The sequence below is a fragment of the Fukomys damarensis genome, unplaced genomic scaffold (assembly GCF_012274545.1).
Source record: "Fukomys damarensis isolate Sample0158 unplaced genomic scaffold, DMR_v1.0_HiC HiC_scaffold_38, whole genome shotgun sequence".
Classification (NCBI taxonomy): Eukaryota; Metazoa; Chordata; class Mammalia; order Rodentia; family Bathyergidae; genus Fukomys; species Fukomys damarensis.
The window spans coordinates 11,611,562-11,633,904 of NW_022900950.1; positions in this window are offsets into that span (position 1 = coordinate 11,611,562).

Sequence of the window (22,343 nt, forward strand, 5' to 3'; positions counted from 1 at the left end):
CCACACTTCGTCTTCAAAACACACTTGAGAATGAGAAGTTACAGGACTTTCAAACTCTAAATAACCCCATTTAAAGTGAAGCAATCAGTGGCTTATCCTGGACTCTTCTTCCCTACTCTGGTATTTAATGTTGTTTCTTTTTAAAGCAATCTCTGCTCCCTAAGAGATAAACAGAATAGAAAGATTAATTAAACTATAGAGCAGAAGATGCCTTAGCAGTATTTCATAGGAGGATGCAGCAAAAAGAAAAAAGAAAGAAAGGAACTATGTAAATCAACATTAATTTAAAAGGCCTCATCTTAACTGAAATCTTTATGTTAATAAGTTAAAATACCACATAGCTTTAAAAAATAAGAATCTAACTTGTTAGCATATTACAACTGTACTCAATTTCCTCAAGCAGATGAGCTATCTTGGTGTTTCTACTAAGAATCCATCCAGGCTAGTAGAGTAGGGAAAGAAGTCACCACCACCCACATTGTCTGGATGTCTTTGGGGCTGAAGGCTTTGCCACTTCCCTGAACTCCATGGCATCACCATATATGGACAGTTGTGTCATTCAGCGGTGGGGACACACTCTGAGATATGCATCAGCAGGGAGGGTCTGTTGCCGTTCACTCATCAGAGGCGCACCTCAACAAGCTTAGAGGAGACAGCCTGCTACACACCTAGATTACATGGGATAGCCACCCTTGTGGATGCGTTCTGTTACTGACAGAATGGGTCTACATGTGTGTTCATCGCATCTTCCATGAGTGGTACTTGCCCCACATACAGTCACAGAATAGATGACTGCTCTATCACATACATGTGAGGCAGAATAGGCCTTCATCTCAGTCCCAAACTTCCACAGTGTCAGAGGAGAAATGTGGACATACAACTTGCCTTGGCATTTCATATCTGGAAAGGAAGTGGCCTTAAGTGACAACACACCAAAAGGCCCCATGCTTCCCAGATGCTCAGCTCTTTGGACTCATCTTTAAAGCTAAAAGGAAAAGAAAAAACAGGAACTGGCTCTTATTTATGGGAGGTCTCTACTCAACTGTCTAATTGAGCTCAGGCTGGCCTTGCCTTTAAGCCTTCCGTTATTCTCCTGGGAGGCTATTAATTGTCATCACACAGCCAAAATATCCTCCCATCGCCCAGGAAGTTATTCTTTCAAATTCTCACTGTTTGTATTATAGAAACGAGGCTGTCATCTACTAGGAAAGAATGTCAGCGTCTGACATCTCCCACAATTGTGGAGAAGAAGAGCCACAATCGAAATAGGGTAAAGGAACCTGGTTCTGATGAAAGCTCTGTCAGTAGCCTCTCCTAACTGCTCTGTGACCAAGTCCCTCATGTTTACTGGGACTGATGCCGTCCTTGTCCTCCTCAAGCTTTCCTCTTGAGGACTTTAGATGAACAAGCATAAGACCTTCCTTTGAAGGTGTGCAGTATGGTGCCATGCGCCCTGTCCATGGTCCTTTTGTCACTGTTCTGATGATGGCACACTCACCCGGGTGTCCAGCTACCATTTCCTCTGATGTTTGAGGTTCTGCTGACATTCACAACTGTGCTTCCTCTGCTCTTTAGTCTCTGGCATTTGCTACATTTCTAAATGGAAACTTCATTTCTGGAAAGCATGACCAGCAAAAGGGAAAGTATTTTATCCAAAAGCTATGGGAAGACCAGCACTAAGTGAAGCAGATGCAGTCATTCATGATGACTCTTTCTGCAGCTGTCCCTGCGCCTTTACAAACTTGAGATTCAGCAGCAAATATCACAGGCAGGGTCCCTGTTCTTCCATCCTCATTTGAGGGGAGGACAGGAGAGAAATCAAGAGTAGAAAAGGAAACAAAAATGCACAAGATGGTCACACACCGTGGTGAGTTCCTTACATAGAGTTCTACCATAGCCCCAAATAAGTCACACTTTTGAGCAACGTCCAAGGGCAACACACTGAATTACCTCGTCACTCTACAGTGGCTTTTCCACACTCAGAAAGCAAATTTATTTCGTTCTTTGTAATGAGCAGAGAGGACTGTGCTGCCTGTGATCCAGAGGTAGGCGTTCCCACAGCAAGTGAAATGACCACTCTCTTTTTTTTCACAATGCCCGGAAGGAAGGCTTACTATATTGTTTTCACTTAAACTCTATTTTTGCTCATTCCCCAAGTATTCAAAGCCAAGGGAGTAATAAGGATTAAAAACACACAGTGTCTCCTACTTCCATGATTCCCTCCTTTCTTCCAGAGACCATTTCCCACTTTTCTATCAGACATGAGAATACCAAAATAAAGTTTTTTGAGGGGCTGTTTCCTTGATTTTCTTAGTTTCCTATGTCTTTATAGCTCTCAAAGCATTTTTTCTTTTCCTTCAAAACATCTGAAGACTTTGCCATCCCCCACTAACAGCCCGACTCAGACCTTTTTATTTACCTTTAAAGTGATTTCTTACATTCCTTCTTGAAATTCTTTGTGTTGTGACATTATCTTGTAACTTGGATAAACTACTGACACTTCCTTTACACCAGAGCCCCTAAGCCACAAAGGACTCCCAGGCAGCCTTGTTCCCTGTGACATATTCTATCCGCTTCCCTTTGTTTTCCAGGATCCTGCTGGCAGCTGGCCGTGGCCAGGAACCCAGGCTGGTCCACAGACCCTCAGATCCACATCCTGCTTGTTTTTCTCCACCTGCCTGTGGCTTTCTTATCCAAAGTGAGCAATAGCTTCCCTGGAAACCTTTTCTACACCAGAAGGCAAGCCTTTGAGACTAGAAAGGAAAGCACTGCAGAAGGCAAAAAACTCCACTTGAAGTTTTCAGCAGGAAATGGAACGGCTCCAAGATGGCGCAGCTGTCCATCGCTGGATAAAGGTGGCAGGAAGAGTTGCCACGCGTCCCCGGCATCCTCCAGGGCCGGGCAAGACTTCCTTTCATGGCAGCTGTAGATGTCATTTCAGAACTTTACATCTCTGTGAGCACAGAACAAATCTTTGTTCTCAAATAAAATGTGAGGAATGTTAAGGATTCTACACCAGAGCTTTAAGACGTATGGAAATGTTTCTGAGAACCAGACAGTCTATTCAGCACTTTGCCAACACACAAGGGAGAAGATGCAATCATCTATTCACAAGAGAAACTCCATGTTCTCCACTGCTTATGATCATTTATGCTTAAAAATATTTAAGTATTCCCTGCCACTCACACTGGACCCTGGAGAGAAAACCAGGTCATGAAGACCCTGGGCTCACCTTCAATGCATTTATCATCAACAAAAATTGCACAAACAGAACATGAGCAATGTTACTGCAGACCTGTAAGCACTGTGCCAGGAGAGCAGAGAGAAGAGGAAGATGATTTGGGCTGTAGGCGGAAAGGATCTGCTGGAGAGGCAGCAGATAAAGGAGCCTCAAATGTGGGCTGAGAATGAAGAGCATTTCAAGCAGAGGAATTGAACTGGGCCTTGTCATCTTTCCAACATCATCTTCCCCAGTTCCCTCTCACAAGCATCAAACTCCTACCAGAACACCAGAAGCATCATTTTCTAAACACATCCAGTACTCTCCAACCTCGGAGTATCTCCTCATGGCCCCGGATGAGCCACCCAGGCCTCAACGCTCTAGATCAGAGATAGCCATCCCCACAACTCCACCCAAATGGCAGCCTGTGAGCAAACTGAAGCCACTTTAAGTACAGAAGTAGTTTATTAAAAAGTACTAAATAGGGACGAGGGATTTAGCTCAGTGGTCAACAGCTTGCCTCGCAAGCACAAGGTCCCAAGTTCAATCCCCAGTACCCCCCCAAAAAAGTATTAAATAATCAGGACCATCACTTGGATGACCTTCTTTTTGTCCTTTAAGATGGTAAATTCCATATTTCAAAAATCTGAAAGTCTCCTACATTTTTCCATATTCATAACATCCATGCGGCCGATTAATAAAGAAGCTAGTTGATGTAGTTTAAATCTCCTTCAAAAGCTCCGGCTTGGTCCTCAGTTCAGCATTACTAGGAAGTGGTGAAAACTTCAGGAAGTTGAGCCCAACAGGTCATTGTGCGGGTGTGTCCTTGAAAGGGATTATGGGAATCTCATGTCTTCCTCTTTCTCTTTGCATTCTGGCCGCCAAGAGGTGAGTAGCTGCCCCTACCACATATTGCTGCCAAAGAACCAAAAACAACAGAACAACAAACAGTGGACTGAAACCTCCAAAAATGTGAGCCAAAACAAGCCTTTCTTTTGTTCATTTCAGATATTTGTTACAGCAACAGAAAGTTGACCACCACACTACTCTTTCTGAGTGAATCATAAGTGTGTGCATGTGGGATTCAAACTGGGTCCCACCAAAAAGTCTCTAGGTGGGAATGAGGCTGGGCAGAATGTGAACTTTCTTCCCTATTCCAGCAAAAGCTGCTCATCCTATCACAAGTTCTCCCTAAGAACCTATTTGAATGGAAGATTATGCAACTGTAAAATGTTTGAAAAGTATTGGTCTACAGTATCAGGCATGGGCAATCTGAAATGTGTTCTCTGCTTGTAACTCTGATTGCATTCACGACCCAGGGATGCAACTGCTACATTTTTTCTCATTTCTAGTCATAACTAAACTGAAACCCTAGTTACATTTTCTACCATCTCTCATATGCTGGGCATTTTTGCTTCTACCTGGGAGACCTGGTGCATAAAACATAACTCCTGTAGCTTTCAGAAGCTCCCTCTACAAGCAACAAACCAGTGACACCTGCTTGGAAAAATTCCTCCCAGGAGTCATGGATGCCATTTCTGGGAAAGATCCCAGAATGGCACATTGGAAATTAATAAGTGAATCAAACAAATGGCTCCAGTGGAAGCTGTACCCTCTTGTTCATCCCACAGAACTGTATTGTCAGGGTAATGACCTACCTGTCTCGCCGGGCCACTGCTCCTGACTGCTAAAGCCATTTGAGGTTATTTCTTATCAGTTGAGTGTTGCTTTAGACTCTAGATCCCCACATGTCCCCAGCCAGGCATGATTTAGGGACACTTAGGTTAGGAACACAAGCGCTTGGGATTAAAGATGACCTTGGTTGATCTAGTCTTCTTTATGAACAGGTCTAGTGACTGGCCGTGACCTTCCTCCCATGACCAGATGCCTATGTTCCTCCCCAGTTTACAAGCCCTGAGCCCCAGCCCTGCTCCTACCTGGATAATCAGCTGCAGGCGTAGTTTCTTCTACCCCGAGCCTGGCCGTGCTTCTCATCACTCAGCCTGAGGGACTCCTGACAGTGATGCGTGCCTCATGCCTTCCTGCGCTGAGCATCTCTCCATGCTGTGGACCCCCCGCCTCTGTGCCCCACCTCCCTGCAGAAGCACCACCTGTCCCTCGTGCTGGCCCCCTCCACACTGGCGCTTCTCCAACCTGCCACAGTCTTCAGCTGTCATACGTAGCGCTGCCAGACTGCTCTGACCCTCCCGGCAGTCAGTCTCTCAGAGAGTGCCCCACCACCATGGGTTCAAACTTTTCCGGGGACTTTTTTTTTTCAGAGCTGATGGAGCAGAGTACCATGGACAAGGTGACTTAAACAACAGAAGTTTGTTATCTCATAGTTCTAGAGGCTGGAAGTCTGAGATCAAAGTGACAATGGGGTTGACACCTTCTGAGGGTTGCGAGGTCCCAGGGCTCTCTCCCGGGCTGAGAGCTACCATCTGCTCTCTCTGTGTCTGCAGCCAATTTCCCTCCATGAGCTCCTCTGGGTTCCTCTGCTAACAAGAGCACACTGAGTCAGGACCCGGCCTAACGCCCTCGCTGTTACGACCCCCATAAAGACCCTTTTGCCCGTCCCTGTCTGTCCTCCCCTCCCCTGTCTTGGGCATCTGGTCACCACTCTGGCAGCACCTGCAGAACGGGTACTGTAGCTTCAGGCGCCTGACAGCTTCCCGGCCTGCCTGCTCTCCAAGAGGAAAACTCAAAAACTTTTGCTCCACCCTCTTCAAAGCAGAGGGCGGGACCGGGATGGAGGGGCGTGGCCAGCTTTCCTAGGGAGTCTGTGAACAGGCTGGGTGAGTTACGCGGGGAGCCTCCTCCCACGCCTACCCACGGTACACAGGGCCCTCTCAGGCCTGTTTCCCTCGTGGCTCCCGCCCACGCCAGGTGACACGCAGAGCTGCCCCCACGGTTCAGCAGGTGCTCCACCGGGCTCTGGTCTCTAGCAAGTGGCTGGCGGAGTCTGTCGGGGGTGCAAGCCTGGGCCTGGCCCGTGGGAGCTGGACGCACCCTGGTACTCACGTGCCGGGCGCCTCCTTCTTTGACATAGATCAGTGCCGGGACAGGGACACAGCCTCACCCTGCGAGATGATGCTGCCCGGCGAGGCGAGCTTCAGGGACTACGTGGGCCGCCTGGGCATCAGCAAAGACACGCACGTGGTAGAATGTGTTGGTGACCACCCGGGCAGCTTCTGTGCTCCCGAGTCTGGTGGATGTTCCGTGTGTTTGGTCCCCGCACAGTGTCAGTGCTTAATGGGGGCTTCCACTGGCTGGAGGAGGGACGCCCGGTGACATCTGAACCTTCACACCCAGAGCCGGCTCTTTTCAAAGCTACACTGAACCGGTCCCAGCTGGTGGATTCACAGCCCAGGGGCGGTACCTGGGCCTAGAGCCAGAGCCAGAGCCAGGTGCAATAGGACTGGGCCCCGGCCACATCTGTGGCTCAATGAACATCCCTTCGTTGGCTTCGGGAAGAGCCCAGGAGCTTCGCGCCACGTTCCAGGCCAAGGAGGTGGACCTCATGCAGACCCCTTGCCCTAAAGGCCTCACCACCTGCTACATCGCCCTGGCTGCCCAATGCTGTGGCGAGCCTGATGTGGCCATCTATGATGGCTCCTGGTCTGGTGGTTCTGCCGGGCACCAAGTATGGTCACAGTCTAAGGAACTGCAGTTAGGACTTCAGCTTCAGCGCGTGCATCTGGGGGGACGTCATTAATCCCCGAATGGGTGCATCCCTTCCGCTTTGTTTTGCCTCACTTCCTACCTAGGTCTGAGCCCGAGAGGGCCACGCAGTGATTTCCAATTCAACCTCATATGTGATGAAGAGACCCCAGCTTGCACCTAAACAGCATCTACGTAGGGGCCTTGGACAGGAATGTGTCTGCAGTCTGAGGGTGTGCACTTGCCAAGAGTCTATCTGTACCCGCGATGGGCCGAGGGACTCCAGGAAGAATCTGACCCAACAGACGGCGGGCAGGAAGAAAGAGCATATTGTCTGAGCCCTGGATATCTCTTGCAACCCCTATAAATTTTTATTCCATGGGGAGAAAATAGGCTTCAAATTAAGACCGAAGACATTATGTTTTAAAATGCTTTTAGTTTAGTAACACAGGGAAATGTTGTCTCAGTACTTGGCTAATAGGGAATAGCGTTTTCCCTGTTCCCTCACCTAGAATAGCATGTCTGGGCACACTGACAGCTTGAGAACACGCAGAAGCCTTAACAGTCTGGCCTCTGGTGCACCAACTAGAGGTGACACGAGTGGCAGTGTCTGGTAGACGCAGAAATGGCCTACAAAGGCAGCCATGGGAGGGCAGTGCCCAGTAGATACCAAGGGACAGTGACAGGCGACTGCCCCAGCACTTGGGCACACAAATGTTGCATTGTGGAGATGGCCACAGATTAACGGAGGGGGCCAGTTTTGTGAGGCATGAGAGTATTTTAAAACAGGCAAGTATAAGGATTAACAAAATGTATATTGCCCGAAAAGATCATGTGTTTTGTACCTAAATGGATAACTACAGCGACCAAAATCACAGTTAAAGGATTTTCTGAATTGTTGTGTTATGTTTTTGTTGTTGTTTTTTTTTTCTTAAAGCATTCCTGATTGATTGCAGCAATTTCAATGTGGCTTTCACTAAGTGAGAAAAGTTATAATTTAACATCAGTATCTATAGTGCATTGCCTCCAAAAACACTGCGCTAAAGGGAGGCACACATGTGTCTCTTGCAACACTTACAGGCTGTCATCTCCATGGGAATAGAAGCAGTGGAATTCGGTGTTAGCGGAGCTACAGCCACCTGAATTAGTTCACGCGTGTTAGTTTTTCTGACTTCATTGAAGAAGACTGGTCACAGCTGGAACCTGGTAGGGTGGCTCCGTCTGTAAAAATGAAATCCCCAGAAGAGAGGGCACAAGAGGCTCAGGAGATTTCCAGCAACCCAAGCAACTGTGGGGATCAATGGCATCAGATCCTCTTGTTTCACTGAGCCCCACTGACTCCTAATTGCAGTCTGTAGTAAGAGCCTCGGCTGCTTGCAATGAACCCATCAAACCAAGATGGAAGGCCGATGACAATCTTATTTCCCTTATTGGAAAGTACATGAGAAAACCAAGGAGAGAGGGTAACAGAGGGCAGAAATCTGGAGGCTAAATTACTGGTTTATATACCCATGAAATATTATTAGCCTAGTCAAATTCCTACCACGGTTTTGCATTCTATTTAGGTTTTTCTACAGCTTCAGTGGGACATCATGCTCTTTGCTTGGCTGCCTCGCCAAGTGTTGTTATTTAATAGTTGATGCATTCCACCCAGCTGTGGCAACAATTCCCCACAGAGGTTTTACATTAGTTTAATTCTTCAAAGCTTTGCCAAAATCCTCCACTTTTACAGAAGTAATACACAGGGATGGGAAGTTTCATCAAGACTGTTTCAGCAAGGCATGGTGGCACATACCTGTAATCCCAGCACCCAGGAGGCTGAGGCAGGTGGATCGCTGTGAGTTCGAGACCAGCCTGGGCTACATAGTGAGTTCCAGGTCAGTCACAACTACATAGAGAGACCCTGTCTCAAAAAACCAAAACCAAAAAAACAAACAAACAAGACTGTTTCAAAAAAAGTTATGACTTGCTGGTGAAGAAGAGGGCCTCACGTTCAACCTCTTCAGAGCTCCAGTCTTGTACCTGCCCTAGTTCGTGAGCATGAAAGACACCCAGCAAATACCAACTCTCTTCCTGTTCAGGGTGACCACACACATGGGCTTGTATTCAAGTGTGATGCATATTTTCAAATAATATCCTTATTTTCAGACCAAATTTCAAATCCAAACAGAGATCCTTCTGCCTTGCTATTGTATGGATAGAGCCCCCGGCTGAGTTCACCCCGCTCGGCTCTCAGTCAGGACATTAGGTAGAGATCAGCAAAGGAGCTACATCCATGGAAAGAAGGGAAACTGCCTGGAGATTAATTTGGAGCCACTGAAAGAAGAAAGTGAAAGCAAGCTGGAGGCCTTGGAGGAGGACTTGTTTGCCTCCATGAATATTCTGACCTGGAGGAGAGCACAAAAGACAGAGGGGCAGTCGGGGTACTGAACCCTCACCTCTGCCCAGAAGGAAGAGCCAGAACCCTCCCTGCACCTTCTAGTGCAATGTGGCCACCAGAGAGGTCATTACAAGACTCAAGGCAGAGGGGCAAGCAATAGCAAGGGTTTTTTCCCCTCAGCTTTATTCCAGCAGCTACAAACACGCACCGAAGTTAACAGGCCCCGTCCAGACACCCCACAGGAATAGTCCGCCCCCTCCCGGCTCCAGTGACACACTCATCTCTTGAGGTTTACGGCTGGTAACCACCCCAGGCACCTTTGCTGTCCCTCAAAATTTCCATATATCTGATCATGCTTTGTAATTTGCCTCTTTATCAAACCGTACCCAAATTGTCCTTTAAAAATGGCAGAAAAGGGAGCCATTCAAAGCACGTATTGTACACGTAAGCACAATGCAAATTTTTATGCACGAAGCGACGGTTGCTCTGCATATTTGTGGGCAGCAGTGTCCAACTCCACCATTCATTCTTTCAACCAGTATTTCTTTTATCATCTGGCTCCTGTTCCAGGCAGTGACGGGCATGGGAGTTCACTGAGCTGCCCACCTCTCCACTCAGGGTGGAGTCACACAGCCTGCCATGCGTCTGTCTCTACGCCCTCCTCTCTGTGCTGGGCCCTGCTTGGGTTCGGGCTTTATCACCGGAGCTGGCCACAGGACAGCCTCACATGGGAGCCTTAGCCGCAATTCCTTCCGGTCCCTCTTCCACCCTGGGCCCTGTCTTTCTTGCACAGATCTGCGTATGGTTTAGCCTGGTGGAACGGCTGCGCCCCAACTCCAGAGCACGCCCTACAGTCCCGGCCCACCTTGTGTCCTTTGCTGGCGTCCTACCATAACTTGTTCCTCCAAAGTGTCAGGCTCTTTCAAGCCTCTGATTCTCACATACTGTTCTAGCTGCTTGGAATGCTGTCTCCCGTTATCTTCCTGGAAAATTCCTAACGCAAGTAAGTGTTCACAGCTTTCCGGGAGGATCAGAGGGTGGAATTAAATGCTCCTCCTGTGTGGTCCTATAGCAGCCCACGCACACCTCTGTCCTGTCACTTAGAATATCCTCCTGCAAAGCTCATCCTCCACGGTGTCTTCCAGTTTGCTCAGATTGGGAGCTGGAGCCTTGTCATCTTAATTATGAAACAGAATGCTCCACTCAAAGCTGCCCACGGCTATTTCTGCATTCTGGGTTGTGCAACAGAATTTATCTTCAGGGGAAAATTGTGGGGTTTTTTGTATAATTTGGGAAAACACTGTGGTATACTTTTTAATCTGCAAAGAAAATGCCCAAAGCCTGGTATGAAAAGAAAGACTAAAACAATGAGAAGCCAGTGTTAAAAATCAAGCCCTTGGGTGGCCTAGGGCACCACTAAGGAGACATTATCTGGCTGCTGAGAAAGTCCTCCTGCTCTTCCCAAGGGAGGAGCCTGAGGCTAGAGGGAGGAAGACACAGATGAGGGGGAGAGAGACGCTCTTGGGTCGGTGAGAGCCAAGGCCTCACTGATGCTTCGTGTTTCTGTGCTGTTCTTCTCTCACAATAACTTGTAAATACCACTGCGATCTGCTCCCCACTGCCTCACAGCAGCAGCCTTGGGCAACAAAAGAAAAAGAAATACGTTAATGCTTTGGGGCAAACTGGAGCATGAGAGCAGGGGCACCAAGAATAGGTAAAGAGCAGAGGTCATGTGGGGGTCTGCGCCGGAGCAGGAGCAGATACAGAGGCAATGCCAGGAGGCAGAGGTGCATCCTCGCCTCATCCTCGGGAAGGTGACTGAATTTCCTACAGCAGACTAGAAGCATGCATTGCTTTATTTGGCCAACAAAAGAAAGTTATCCTGGGAGGTTGGGAAGTTTTCCTGTGCTTGGGTTACATTTATAATTTTAGCAATATTAGCATGGTTCTCAGTACACTGAACATCCTCTAAAAATATGTGGTAAGTGCACGAATGGATAAATGATGAATAAAAGAATAGAAGTTTTGCTTCAGTGTGGTCTCCAGTATTTTGTTCTTCCTCACAATCTCACCATGTTTTTGTCTTCTCTCATGACTTTGTTATTATAAGGCCTTAAGGAGCTGAGAAAGAGGCTGAATATAAACAGAACAGCGGGCCCTTAGTGATGAGCCCTGAACACTGGCCTTGGTAAAATGGGGAGGACAGCTGGTGAGTAAGTTCGAGACATCTGAGAGGTGGTCTGGGCCCCAACGTGCTGGTCATTCGCACCCCCAGCCCCCAGCAGTCCCATCTCTGCCGCTGCAGCAAAGGGGTCAGGTCACCATCCTGTAAGGACAGTGTCCCATTTGCTCCTGTTTCCAGAGCACTAGAGTGTTCTCATTTTTTTTCTAGCTGATGGGACAATCAACCCTGCAGACAGAGTCTGCAGACCCCTCCTGCGCATGGAACTGACCTGTGAGAGCTGCCACCCCACAGTTTCCAGGGGCCTGAGGCCAGTGACTCCATGTGTCTGTGTGTTTATTCCGAGCCAAGCTCTCAGCCCTCAGGGGCTCTCACAAAGAGATCCGAAAAGCATTCAAGGTCCCAACTTTGACCTCCCCATCATTTCCTTCCTCTCTGGTGCACTTCTGTTCTTTGCAAGGCATCGCATTTTTGTCCTACCAAGCACAAAAGTTTAGTCCTTCTCCACTGTGGCCGAGAAAGTCAGGTCACAGGACCCCCCCACACACTCACACACAAAAGCCCTCACAAAAGCCGCCCTGCCGACTTCCCTGTACTCTGCCAGGGGGCTTGGCAAGGGGCACACCACTCTGGTGTGAGCCCGAATCGCCAGTGGAGAGGCCCGCGGGCATGTGAGAGGAGGTGGGCGGCAGAGCTCAGCCAGTGGGAATTCTCAGCTCTGCTGTTTACTACTGCAAGTGCCGCTGCAGAGAACGTGAAAGGCACAAAAGGGCAGGACTGTGAGCTGTGCATTACTGCTTGTGCCTTCAGGACTTGACAACGAATGGGAAAATTACAGAATTAATGCTGAAATAGGAGGCAGATCAAACAAGAAATGGCAAAGGAGCGAAGTTTGACAGTAAAGACTGCTCATCTACTCTCAGTAGAGAAGGTGCGGGGGCGGGGTGTGGGGAGCGAGAGAGCGCAGCAGAGGCGCTGAGGTAAACGCATCCAAATTCTTTACCCACCAGGGACAGGAACAAGAAAACACAGGCACAGCACACCAGCAAAAGGACCGTTGTGGGGTAGGAATCTATCACTGGAATTTGTGGTTAAGTAAACACTCTCTTTTCTAGGTGTGCAAAGAACGCCTAGAAATATATTTAGAATTGCCCATGGGTAGGGTTCCAAGATAAGAACCCAAAAATATCAGATATTAAATTTGGATTTTCCTAGGCATATAGGAAACCTGAAAGAGAATAGACTGGCATCCATTTAACTATTACAGGTGACAGATTGAGTGTAAAATAAAGCTCAGACATGTGGCAAATGTAAATTTATCCAAAAATCCAAAGTGATCAATAGTACTGAGTTATTGGAGAGATAAAGGAAGGGAGGGTATTGTGGTTTGGACCTGAAATTCCTTGAAAATTCTCACATGCTCAGAAGCAGGACTTTTGCAGGGGCCACTGTTCTCATGGTGGATTCATCCACCGAGTTAATGTTTTAATAATTTCCACTCGGAGGATAGACGCCGTTTTCTCCACCTACTTTGCAGTGAATGTCAGCTCATTGCCCTTTGCTGTTCCTGAGCCCCAGAGGCCTCTCTGTGATAAGGCAAGCACAATATCATAAAGGGACACAGGTTCAAACCCAGCCCGGAGTAGTCACTCAGCATATAAGACTTTCCTCTTCCTTCTTTAGAATGGCTTCGGAGAAGAATCCTGGATTCCCTCTGTTCCAAGACCCCATTCGTGGGGAGAGGCAGAGCAGTCACGAGCCAGAACCTCCTGGGTAAAAATGAAGCAGTAGAAAATGTGACAAATATTCCATTTTCTCCCCCCTGCCACACACACACACACACGCACACACACAGGGGACAGGGCAAAGGCACATACAGCATGGCTTTGCAGCCTAGCAGACTGAGCGGAGGCATCCAGTTTCCACTTAGCTGAGGTTGGGAGCAGCTGGCCTCTGCGGACATCTGCCTTTCCCTTTCAGTGTGGAAACTGAGGCACAGATGCTCTCTTAATCATGCCCCGCAGGTGCACACTACAAGTAAAGACTGAGACTCACTTGGTCCTCCAACTTTGTCTTAGAGATGTTCTGTATTTAGAAATATGAGATTAATCTCTTAGAGTATCAAAACTGTCCTAATACCATTCACATGATTGTAAGCTGCCCTTCTAGTAAATATCAATTAGAATATCTATATTCACAAAAAAAAGATGATTTTACATCACATTTAACCCCAGAGAATCGACATACATTTGGAAACGGCTTGATATTTGTGGGTAAGGCATTGTTTATCCCACCAACAGAGGGCACAGTGCAAAGACAGCTGGCTGTGACCATTACACCAGCATTGGCCCTGTCACCCAGAAGGCTAAAGCCCACAGAAGAAATACCGGGAGCTGGAGCAATGAGTCTTTTGATTTTGCCTATCAATCTCCATTAAGGAAGCCAATCATGAATAATGGTGTGGCCAATTTTGAAGCAAAGATTTTCAAACAGGAAAATGGAAAGAACGTCCAACTACTAAGAGTAAATTTATCCTTTGTGTTATTAACAAACTACAGATATTTTTTTGGCCAGGCCAATTCTGTATTTTCTGTTTTTTTTAGAGGGGGGAAACCCCCTGCTCCTATCTTTACTCTGAAACACTAGAGAAGAACGATACAGAAGAACCACTGCTTTTACAAGGAATTGTTGGTACGTTATGTAACTGTATGTGGGGTCTCACGAGAAATGATGCAGCTTATTCTTTTCTTAATGTTATCTGTCAAACAATGGAACTCTGTCTCGTTGGGTGAAATCTAAATTTACCAAACCAGGCATCAACTCATAAACCAGCCCAGTGAAATGTCTTTAAAATCCAATTGCCACCACAGAAGGAAAAAATAAATACTCCAGACATTCATAAAATTATTCTGCAGGATGTGCTAAAAATCTCAGAGGAAAACCAAAGCAGCTGATTGAAAGACCCATTTCCACCACCTTGAATCTACCGGAAAAGAACAATGGCAGCAAATCCCCACCAGTATCTTGGTCTCCACTCGCTGCAACATCCTTCCTCCACCGAAAACGAGACCCAAATGTCATTGTTAGGAGACCACGAAGTCTACAGTCTCGAAGCCAATGCTGATCACACCACAGGGCACTGATTTGGTGGCCTGCCTGCTGTCCAGCACGCTGAGAGCCTCCCTCCGCCTTCCACGTTCGGCTATAGGTGTGTCGACCAGTGAGGCGGTGGAGAAAGCCTTGCAAAATTATCCACCGGGGACCTGTTTACATTTGTACTGTCAATTCTAATAGGCTTTTTATTGAATTAAATTCTTCTTCCCTCATTAGAATCCTGATTGCCTGTCAGTGAGTATGACATGTTTGAATTGCCTCAAGGGCATTAGACTCTCCATCTTCTGTATTGCCCAGGAGGGATCAAGGACAAGGCTCCGTTGAAATTTTGACCGACCCCGGAAATGATGATATAAATACCACTCCAAAAGCAAACAGCCACAGAACAGTTCTCACAGCTCTCCCGTCCTGCAGATCCTGAAAGCCAGGCTGACCTGTGGCTACCCAACCTCAGCGCGTCAGTGTAGCACCCGCTGTTCCTCTCCCCGACGCCCCCCACACACCAGTGTCCCTGAAGACCAGCACCACTTCTAAGCGTGACCTTCAGCTTGCCTGGGGGAATGGGTGGAGGTAAGGCTCATCTGTAAGAACACAATCAAAGGCACAGAGACGTGGACATGGAAAAGGACCCATAATTCTCTGCCAAAGAAGAGAGGACCCTCCGAGGGATGGCCATGTTCACTGACCATTATTTTGCAAAGCACTTTTTATACTTTATCTCATTTAATACTTCCAACTCAGCAAGGACCAAGGCTTATACGCATTTCAGGGACGGAGGGAACTACAGTTTGAAGAGTAGCTCTCCCACATGAAAGCATGACCAAACCTTTGGTCTGGTGGATTCTATTCTTCTTCTTCCCTCTGTGCCTCCTACAGTGGGCCTGAGCAGGAGCCTGGCCCCCGCGGCAACCCGGGACATGGCAGACACTGACAAGGGAAGAGGGGACTCAGAAATAGTCCTGGTTTGGAAGCAGGATGGAGCCCACAAGCCATATTCAAGAGTGAGAAGATCTGTGAACCGGAGTATATTCCTCATCCGGACCAGATGTACTCTCATAGTTTGGAGTCTGTTCCTTCTTCAATAATTATGCAGAAAGAAAAAGAGGGTTTTCCTTCCCAGTAACTTAGATGGGAGAGAAAAGCTTCTATTTCCTTTATCTTTAATTTCCAATCAAGTAGATAAAAGTTATTCCATAAGACGATATTTTAGAGGAAATCTTAACTAGTTTAAACTTAAGATCATCTAATTCAATGAACTTGAAATTTTGCATTTTTTTAGAGCTCTGCCCCATTTCCAAATTTTCCCAGACTGAGTTTATTTCAGCGAGGCTGCTTTGCCTTGAGAACCTCACTCTCTGGGTGCTGGGGCCGAGGAAACTATACTCTTAATAAGCTTAAAGCCTGCCAAAGTGAGTCCCCGAAATAGGAGGGGAGTTTGCAATTGGATACCAACCAGTTCCAGGCAGAAGTACTCCGTGTGGATGGGTGGGAGGTCACGAGAGTCAGGCGAGCTACAGGGAGAAGCCGACTTGGCGCTACTGAATTCTTCAAGAGATCTGAAGTCACCTGTATCGGAAGATCTGAAAAAGTTCCTCCTATTATAGGTAAATGATTAACCGAGAGAGAGTCGCATAAGGTAGAATTTGTTTGTTTGCCTCCTTTATTCGTGAAGTCAGGACTGAGAGTAGGTGGGGAAGGAGTTTTGTCTACTGCGTGGTCATCCGCTGCAATGACCTAATTAATCCCCTTTAATGGGATAAATCAGGATAACAAAGTTTCTCTTGTCCTTTCTGCTCCCTGTCCTTATTTTCAGCATCTATTTTGGATAACCTCTCTGGGCTCTCTCTCTAGGTGCTTCCTCCATTTTGCTTTTCTCCTCTCCTCACAGACCTTGGGACGCCTCCTGTTCCAACATCACCCCTTTTCCCTGCCACCCACAGCCTCGCATTTGGTGCCCAGGCTCTTCTCTGCTCACTGGCAGGGAACCTCGAATTCCATTCTGCCACCGGATTTAGCCCTAAGTCAGGCAGTCAATGGGCTTTTTACAAATCTAGCTTAATTTAAAGAACTCTCTTCAGGAGCTGCATTTCTGGGGACAGTTTTCAAAGGTGTTAGCAACGCGGCTGCATGCACTTGCTTGTACAACAGCACATTGGCTGGTGTTTCTGTCACTCAGAGTCCAGCGGTGAGGCTCAAATTAACTAGCAAGTGCAAGCCACGGGAACTAGGAGAAAGATTCACACAGGCTCATTTTTTTTTCTTTTCTCTATTTGTATAATTTTAGCAACTAGGGCATGCAGCATACAGGGCTGAGCGTGAATGTGGCGGTGACAGCAGGAGAATAATGAGTTCATCAGCTTGGGGGCTGGTTGGATGTTGGAGGACAAGGGGCTGGGAAGCTACCGATTATGGCTCCATGAGGCAATGTGAACGTCGGGGAGACTGCAGTGGATCAATTGTTGTCTTTCACTCTTACTCTGATGCTCTATCCGTTTCTTACGCTTGCTTCCTAAGCTCCCCTGCCTTTTTTTTAGACAAATGATCAGCTGGCCTTACATGTGCACAAGTCTCTGCACAACTCTGACAATCTATGCTGAAGAAAGCTTTCGGCTGCTAGGCCCCGTGACACAGGGTTGGTGGCACCGTCGTATCCTATAGGCAAGGAGGTACAACAAAGCATTTGAGGGTCTGGCCAAGGTATGCTTGACTGAGGCATTCAGTTCGCACTGGGATGAAGGTCTCTTACCACCGCAGGAGACACAAAACCATTCCCCTTTCCCTCCCCAGATGTTAATGAGGAGTGAGTGACGTGGTGAAGGTGCAACAGCAGCAGAAGAGCCTGGTGGAATGTGATGAAAACACCACACCCACAATAGCAGACATAGCAGCCCTTCCATGGGACAGTGCACAGTCACACACACACACATCAGCTTCTCCCCAGGACACTATGGCACAGTCCGGTCTTTCGCTGCCCAATACAGCATCCACCGGCCATGGATAACTATTGGACTGTAGATTTATTTAAATTAAAATTTCAGTTCCTTTCTTGCACAGGCCACAGCTCAGGTACTAACAGTCACACTGGGCCACCACCCACCACATGGGGCAGGGCTGATGCAGTCACCGAAGTCCTGTCAGACCGGATGGATCGCCTGTATTCTGGTCCACTGATGTGCTCTAGCCTGCAGCTTCGATGGGTGACCGTTCTTGAGCCAAAAGAGAGCCTGAAAAAGCTGTGTGTACAAAAGAGCATCCAGTAGCTGGAGGGACTCAAAGCAGCAGGGACAGGAGAGGTGCAGGAAGTCTGGCAGGGGCCTCCAAAATAAGCCCTGAAAATGACGCACACACCCAGCCTGAGAGCACACAGATGGGAGCCTCCTCTCCCCGCACCTGAGGGTTCACCTGGGAGCAGAGAGAAGAGGAGGGAGTCAAATTAGACAGTAAAGGAAGACGATCCCAGCTCTCAAGGCCGCAGAAGCCAAGAGCTCCAACATGATTACATAATTGAACTGCCTCACCTTGCCCAGTCAAGCTAGATTCCAACGAGGGTAATTAATCTTCCTGCTGCCTGTTCGTCCCTGCCTGGTGCATACTTCTCTCCGCTCCTGTTCAAAGTCAAGTTTCCCAACCTGCCTATTTCTTACAGAAGGAAGAAAGAAGCAAAGTAGGAATTTAAAAAAAAAAAACTTCCTTGTAGAAACAAGAGGATTCATATTCAAATAGAATCTTTATGAGCCGCCCCCAAAAGAGGTAACATCCTAATGTATGTAAATGTATACGCAAATTCCAAAGGAACAAAAATGTCTGGGGTTTAGAGCAGTTTCTGAAGGCTGAATTCAAGAACTTTCCTTCCAGAAACTCTCAGTCATTGTGAGTCTATAACAAAGCAAAGCAAACAGTGACACAGACAAGGAAGGAAGCCAAGTGAATGTTCCCAGCCTTACCTGGGTCCCGGGTTAAACATTGTTCAAAAGCAAAGTTAAGGCGTAAGAAGAGGTGCCGATCATTGACTCACATGTTCAAATTCAATCACTCACTCCACAAATATTTACTGAGCACCTGGTGTCCCAAGCAGTTACTGTTCACATCTGTGAACAAACAGACACGCTCTTTGTGTCGCTGGAACTCGAATCTCTGCCACTAGATTTTTTTTTTTTTGCCCCCACCTCACCTATGAGTAATACCAGTCCATTTTCAAGATGCAAAAATGCAGCACAGACATTTTTTTCTGTACTACTTTCTACTAAACAATAGCCTGGCTCCTGTAAGAAATGTGTTTGTCAAGATACGTCAACAGAACTGTAGTCTCCAAGATCTTGCCAGAATCGTGAAAACTGTGCACCTCATCCCACATGGAGAAGGCAAGGAGGAAGGGCTTTGGAGCAGGTGTTTGTGTACACCCAGGTGCACAACCACACGATGACCGACAACACCACGGGGCCGCCGGGCACGGGCTCGGTCTCTGCCTTAAAGGGAGCAGGTGTGGAAGAGCAGTTTCTCGGCGGCAAGGCAAGGACAGCGAGATGAGATGGGAGAGGCAAACAAAAAGTGGGAAAAATGAAAAATAATCTCACTGCATTATCCGCCACCCCTAAGCATGTATTAATGGCCCCGATAAAATACGCCCTGGAGAGTCTTAATATTACATTAAATTCTTTGCACCGAGGAAAGCAAAGATGGCACATCATAACAAAGACAGTTTGGGTTCTGTGTTGTTGGTTTTCTGGTTCTTGCTAATGTTTTGGTTTTTAGCTTTGCTCACATAGATGTTACTTTCCTTTAAAGGGCTGCTTGCCGTAGAGACCGGTTTCCAACCGAAGTGCAATGCTGCCCCCTGGTGACGGAATGATGTGAGCGCACCCATAGAAATCGTCTCACTTCCCTGCGGTTCTGCCTGGATTTCATTTTGCTATGTTTTCGTCCTCCAAAGTTGCAACTATTTCATCCCTAAAGAACCTCTGCACAAGATATTTTCTGGCTCGCCGAGTTCACACACTAATCAACACAGCATTTTATCCTAAAATATGAACTGTGTGCTGATTACAAAACAAGCAATGAATTTCTCCCCCACCCGCTTTCGCTTAGAAATTAAGTGATCTCCCCAGAGAAAGCTCAGAAATCAGGCCTATTCTGTGTAACCTTTAGAATCCTGATTGGAATTCTCACTGGGGAGACGTTCACAGAGAGCTGCTGCTCAAGGAGATCGATGCCTGGGTCTGACAGACGCTCCACTCCCAGACAAATGTATTTGATTTCAGATCATCCTTCAATCTTTGTACCGGGAATAAACCTGAAACCAAAAGCTCCGAAAATAACAATGCAGGTGATATACACTGCACTATCAGAATCCTCCTTCCCCAGCTGCATGAAAACACGACCGCCAGCCTAGGGGGAATTATGTCACATGCAAACACATGGTGTGGATAACTGGAAAGCTAAACCGGACACAGCTATGACAAGTCCAAGAACCGGACCTTGTTTTCATCAAAGCCACCGCTCCAGCCCCCTGAGTCAGATACTCTTAGGATTTGAGGAAAGTGCAGCTCGAGGGGCCCCATCCAGGTCTAGTGCATTGGAACCCTGTGCTTAGGACCTAGAAGTCTGCGTTTTCCCCCAGCTCCCTGGTTACTGGGCCTATTAACCACGGAGACCCACTGAGTAATATTCAATAAAATGTCTAATTTTCACTAGGACTTTCCAATTTGAGAATTCTCACATATTATAAAGCTACAGGACAACAACAAAAAATACATTAATTAATGCAGCTCTTGGACTTTCTGCAACATCAAAAGGATGGTGCAAGGTACTCTGCGAACAATAAACAATAATAATGACCAGCCGACATCATGACTGCCGCTCATAATCGCTGAAGATAATGGTGCTTGTTACCTCACAGCCTTTGAAAAGCTCCATCAGCAAGCAGCATGAAGTGATTCATTGAGCAGAAACATCCACTACTAGCTCAGAGGCCAGAAAGCCTTGAGATCACCGCATAGCTTTTCACCCTCTTGGAAAGGACCGGAGGAAAAGCAAGGGAAGGAAAAGGCGGGGAAAGGGAGAGGGGAGAAGAGCAGGGAAATGGAAAGGAGAGGCGGACTCATGCAAACTGGAAACTGACCCTCACCCCACTATCTTTCATTCTTTCTGAACTACATGCTGCACTCAGTCCGGCCTCCTGACCGCTTCTCTCTCCTGGGCCATCTTTCTCTGCCTCTGTCTGTCACCATTTCCTGGCCGCTGATCTTCAGGTCCCGTTCCAGGCCTGGTGAGCACGGGGTGTGCCCTGGTCCTGCCAAGCCCCAGCTGTGGTGCCAGCACGGTCGCCTAATGTGGCTGAGTGGAGCCAGCACCAACAGGTTGGACTTCACGGCCCCACCCTCATTGCCCAGCTGAGCTGCAGGAGAGGAAATCCGGGCATGGAGGAAGGATCCTGTCTAACCTAAAGGACCAGCGCGGAGCTGAAGAGGGTCAGCGCACTGTGCTCGGCCATCCCACGGGCTGGCAGAAGGCTCTGAAAAGCAAACCCTAAAACTCACACCTCAGCGTCATGGGGCTGGGCTCTCCAGAGGAGCCCATCTGAAGATGTCACCATCCTGCCTGCACTACCCTGGGAGCAAACAAAAGGGGAAACATAGAACCGGTCAGCATTCAACCCGATGGCTGGAGCAAGGGCTGCCAGGGAGGGCCAGAGAGGCACAAATGGCGTTTGGAAAAGAGCCTCTGGCTTCCCTCCAAAGAGGAATGCTGGGGCTGTGTCAAGTCTGCTTGTTTTTGGAGAGAGATCAAATGGTACAGAGCATCTTTTGACTTACTATGGAATTTCAATATACCGCAGAATGGGCTCTGAGTCACTACAGCCCATTGACAACAAAAAGGCCTGGGACAGGAATCCACCTCAGAGATTGGCTCATGGTGTTCATGTTGGGCTGCAAAGAGAAGCAAATTGCCAATTTCATGACAAGATAGCGCAGAGGAGAGGAGGGTTTGTAATGAATTACAATAAATACATATTAATCCGAGAGTTCTCCCAAGGTATGGTTTGAATTTTTCCTGAATCAGCTTATATCTTAGTCGATTCTCCTCCATTTGTACCTGGCCCGTGTCATCTCAAGACCCATACCACTTTATGTCTCTCCTTAATTGCTCCGTGTGGGTAACTTTCATTTAAAACCAGTTCTCTTTACCACTTGACCTTTAAAAGAAGATTAGAAAGTAAATTTTTCATCCTACAAACCTATGAAACTACCATGCCCATGAAATAAATCACAAAGGGTAGAGCTGAATCAGGATTCAATTAATGTTTTTGCCATTTCCCAGGCTATATGGGACTGAAAACAACTGCATGAAGAAAAGACAAAAACAAAAATGTCCTCAATGTCGTTGTGGGTATTGCTGATATATATTTGTAAAAACTGATTTTTCTAGTCTGCGTCTGCCTTTCGTTTGGACGGCAAGCAGAATCATGGTCATCTAATGTGTCTACATCCCAACCCCTGAAACCTGTGCATCTGCTGTCTTACATGGCAAGAGTCTTGGTGGGGGTAACGGGGTGAGACCCTGAGACGGGCAGGGTCCTGCAGTGCCCATAGATTCATGTGACCACGGGAACGTTGGGGATGGAGGCGGGAGACCTGAAGGAGACATCACAGAGGAAGCTGAGTTAGGAATGATGCAACCTTTGGCTTTCAAGACTGAAGGGAGCCAGGGATTTGGCTTAAGGGTTCCAACGCCTGCCTTGTACGCGCAGGAACCTGAGTCCAATCCCCAGTAACAACAACAACAAAAAA